This window comes from Monopterus albus, unplaced genomic scaffold (assembly GCF_001952655.1).
Source record: "Monopterus albus unplaced genomic scaffold, M_albus_1.0 scaffold192.1, whole genome shotgun sequence".
NCBI lineage: Eukaryota > Metazoa > Chordata > Actinopteri > Synbranchiformes > Synbranchidae > Monopterus > Monopterus albus.
This window is the reverse complement of record NW_018128072.1, coordinates 841429-846417: the sequence shown is the minus strand read 5'-3', so window position 1 is coordinate 846417 and position 4989 is coordinate 841429.

Here is a 4989-nt window from a genome sequence, read left to right as displayed (position 1 = left end):
ACAACTGATTCGTTTGGACACTTAGGGAAATGGCAACAAGCTTTGAATGCAACACTGACATGTCCCCTCTCATGCTGATGTGGTTAACTAAGCAAATAGCCAGTGGTGGAAGAAGTGCTCAGATTTCTTACTTAAGTAAAAGTAGCAATACCACAATTTGGTGTTATGTGCCCATTCATTATTTTTATCAAAGTAAATACTACTACTGCTAACAATAACAACAGCAACTATAATAATAATAATAATAATAATAATAATACATCTGTTTTTGGCACATTCTGTCTTCACTGGGTAGAGGTTGAGTTCAAGGCACTGAGTAGAGTCTGGGACCATGGCCAAGCCAACTGCTCATCTACTAACATGAGCAAAACAGGCATGTGAGCTGAAATGTATTACTATTCACAGTATGTGTTAAATAATAACAAGAATTCAAAGCCTCAGCTGTGGGCTGCAAAACCTTTTCTTACTGCTACAAGAAGGAAGAGGCTGTTGTGAACAAAATGTGCTCAAAGGGAAGGATGAAAGCAGGCGGGCGGGAGACTGGGGGTAAGAGGGGAGATTGGATAATGAGGCAAGAGGCGAACAAGTCTGAGGATCTTAACCTTCATCTCAGTTCTCTAGGATGAGTTCCCTTTGGGCAGGTGGCATCTCTCTCTCTGTCTCTCTCTCTCTCTCTCTCTCTCTCTCACACACACACACACACACACACACACACAAGGATGTAGTATGAATAATTATTTTGTCCTTGATGTGGTGGTAATGTTGCTTCAAAGGTACTGGCTGCAGCATACAACAAAATCATGTATTTGTTGATACTATCTCAAAGACTTTTAACATAGACATTTTTTCTGTTCTTTTCAACTGATATGATGTCAAAAGGACAATAGAGATAAACAAATATGTGAGCATCAAAATAAAAATATGACATGCAAATAAAATGTCCACATCTGATTCCTACATTAAAGCTAAAATGTTTGGTTGATTAATTCACATCCAACAATTAATAATGTGTGACTTTCCAAGCAAAAAAGTGACAGGATATCCTGCTTTTCTCTGTTTTATGTTACTGTAAATACAATATCCATCAGAAAATAATGATCAAATTCATCTGAATAATTCTTAGTTACAGCTCTGACCTACATTAGTTTTTTTCATAATCAAAAAAATTTTGATCTGGACTGTAATGGAAATGTATACAAGCCTGTGTCTCAGCTACCACATGTTAACCCTCTGTTTGCTACAGCTTGGAATGATACAAAGCAGATATGCTATCATACACAAAGAGTGTGGTATCAGCTGTGGGTCAGTGATAGCAGCTCATTTGTCTGTGGCTGTGGCCCAGTGTGGCTCATGAGAAAATAGAGGAAGCGAGAGAGTGGCTGTGGAGATGGGGGGGGGAGGCGTGAGATGAAAGGATGCTTGGGTGTTTTTTCAACTTCACAGATCAAACCGATGATTTGTAGAACCCTGCGGCGCTGCACACATGATGAAAGAGAAGCAGCACTTGCTTTTCACATGTACTGCATGTGTGTGAGTATAGTGTGTGTGGAGATATACTGTATGTAGATGTAGTTACATAGTAGATTTATAGATACAAAAATATTTACACACATGTACCAGGTGTAAGAATGATAAGTGTCAGCAGAAGAAAAGTGGAAGTAACAATAAAGAAATTATCAATAAATGCAGTAGAAAGGAAAATCCACTGGGAGAACGGGATGATTTTAAAGAAGGGAACACCAGATATAGAGTGAGGCAGAGCATAAATGAAATGACAGAGTCAGAGAAAAAAAAATTGCAAAAAAAAAAAAAAAAAAAACCTGACAGAAACACGAAGTGAACCTGTTAGGTTCAAGAGCGTGAGGCCACTGCAGTGCATAGCAAGAAACGACGTTAGTGTCGCTAGAGAGAGACAAAATGAAAGAGAGAGACAAAGTGTTAAGCCCTGCGCTGCAGACATGCGTTACAAATCCCCAGGGAGCTGGTGCCAGATCAGTACAGGATCAATCTGCTGCACCTCAGCACTCCTTCATTCCCACATACACTTCATGAGTGTGTGTCACTGTACTATATGTGTGCAAATGCCTGTGTGTGACCATGGTGTTGGAACAGTGACTGCTACAACTCATCGAAGCTGTAGCAGGGAGGAAAAGGTGGGAAAAAGATGAAGCATGTGGAAGAAGGCAGGAGTTCAACAGAGACAGATAACTGTGTTGGGTTATGATATTCATCAACAGACCAATTCAGAAATGTTTCAAGGCTTCAAGATAAAAGCATAATTGAGCAGCATACACTAAATATAATGTATATTTAATCAAATAAAAATTGTATCTGATAGAAGCACTCAAAAGCAAACCACATCACTGCTGCCTTCTAACTGTACCCAGCTGTAAGACAAATGATGGGCCAACATTCAAGCAATAGAAATCCCACACATTGGAGATCAAGGATCAGTTTATTCTCCACTCTCCCGTCATAGCCATTAGAGAGTAAAGCATAACACCGACCTCAGACCAGTGTTAGGGGACACCATGCCCCAACTGTCTGTAACTCAGTCTTATTAGAGCGTTAAGTTGTTACTGCATGTACACACAGAAGCCTCACAATGCAATTAGCCATTAGCCCATCACACTGACATAGCATGGCTAATTAGCAGATTGCAGGCACACAGGGAGCAGAGCAAAACATATTTAATTTCATCATCAACACTCTTGCAGAATATCATGTGTCAGGTGCTGTTTAGATGGGTTTTTTCAAGGTTGATTGAGTCTAATTTTAAAGAACCAAGTTCAAATAGCAAACAACTGCTTTGAAAACAAAATAAAAGATTTCCACCAACAATGACAGTTAAAGCTATTTCAAATTCAGTTTTAGATATCTTTCCTTGTGTGCCACCCAATCTGACTATCCATTCCCACTGTAAAGATTTCTGCCAGTGAAGGTGAAAAAGTCCAAAAATAAACACATCAAAAACACAGAGGTCTAACAATGTGAATATACTTAGGTGTTTGAATGACTTCCTACAAACATGCATGATGGTCACGTAAGTTTAAAATCCTGTTCTGAACAGCAGCAGCACATCTGTTTGTTGTAGTAGCAATAAGGTAAGTCAGGTGGCTCCGACATGGCTGCTGTTGGCTGAAGTTGAGAGCTGAGTGACAGGTGTGTTGCTCTCTTTGAGGGTGAAAGAAATGGATGATGTTACTATAGGTCAGCTCTGGCCAGATCAAAGCAAAAGTCTGACAAGAACTGAGAAGCCTCTAAGAAACATGTGCAAGCATGCATGCACACCGACACACACACACACACACACACACACACACACAGAACTGCTTGTCAGAATACCAAAAAAACTATTTTTGAGCTCTCCATAAATTTACTTTGAAGGAGTTCTGACTGGGTAAATAGCTTGTATGGAACATACGGTCACAAGAAAAAAATACACCTTTACACACACACACCCACAATGCACAAACACAGTCTCAAAGCCCCTTAGTTTTAATTGCATTCATGACAAAAGAATTGGAAGGAAACACAGCACCACTGGCATTAATTAAAGAGAATCATATTTTATGAAGCAATTCTCAGGAAGTAAGTGCAGCACTGACCCTCCAGCCCCACCCCAGACAGACAATGTCAAATAAACTAGCACATTTAAATTAGGGCATAGACCAGACCAGTCTGGGCTAGGAGCAACATCACCCTACTAGCGACCCGCCTTAGCAACCTGTAAGTAGGCCTGTAGTGTTGGCGAGGTTACTAGAGCAGAACCGGGCCTTTTATAATGCTGAAAACACACACTGGTTTCTGTGGGTATATGTGTCCTGTCACTATTGTGAGACAAGCTTTTCACGGTGCACCATGCAGACCCTAAACCTGGTCAGTACAACGTGTGGCACTCCTGTAATTCCTTAATATAATTCATGGCCGATTCAGCCAATGAGGACCCTGTTTGAATTCTGGAGCACCACAAGTATTGCTTCCCAGGTCAAGGGCCAATAGAGAGAGGGAATTGGTTGCACCAGGATCTTTTTAAAACTCTGGCACACTGCACTAGGCTGGACTGGACTGCTCAGAGCATATAGTACAGTTTGACTGAACAGTAATAAATCAAAGCAGAAAAGGACAACAAGGTAAATCAAAAGAGGAGCAAGTCAGCAATGTAAAGCAAATTGAATCTGACTACTCTATAAAGGAATTGATGGATCAGAACAAGCAGGACAGTGCAAGGCAGAGTGTAGAACTACAGCAAACTCAAGAGACAGATAGCTTGAATAAGCACAACTTTCCTACTGAATGTACTTAACTTCCTTGGGTAACCAAATCTCTAAACTCAAAAGACTGTGCATGTATGTGTGTGTGTGCACTGTGTAAGCATTTGTGAAGCCACACATGTGCCTGGGTGACATTATAAGACTACTTGAGGTGATGCTTTACATAGATTAGAGCTTAATGAGAGCTAGGGGAAGATGGGAAGATAAGGATCATTGGCTGAGTGATGTAGGCATTGTGTGTTAAACATGTCTGTCCAGCAAACTGTGTGTGTTTTTCAGAAATATAACTGATGGAAAGCACAACTGAATCATGCTGTAGTTGACTTTTACACACAAAAAGTTCACATGCAATGCACATACACAGCATATACCCTCTGAGCATAAAACACACACATTCAGCACTAGAAATACACAACTGTCTTGACTGACTTCAGGCTATCAGTGATATAAAGTTTTATGATACAGGCTCAGAACAAACTGATTATTTAAAGATTAGGTGATCAACACAATATCAAGACTATCAGAGCCACTTCAAGCCAAACCAGTCCAGTCTAGATCAGCATAGACAGCAGACACGTCACCACCATGCTCCCCCAGCACTTCCAAAGTGAGCTTTTAAATATTTCACCTCTCATTGATTAAGATCAGGACTGAGCAGAGGGGCGCATAGCAGATTTTTTGACCAGTGTTTTGGGGAAAGTGAAGGACATTATGC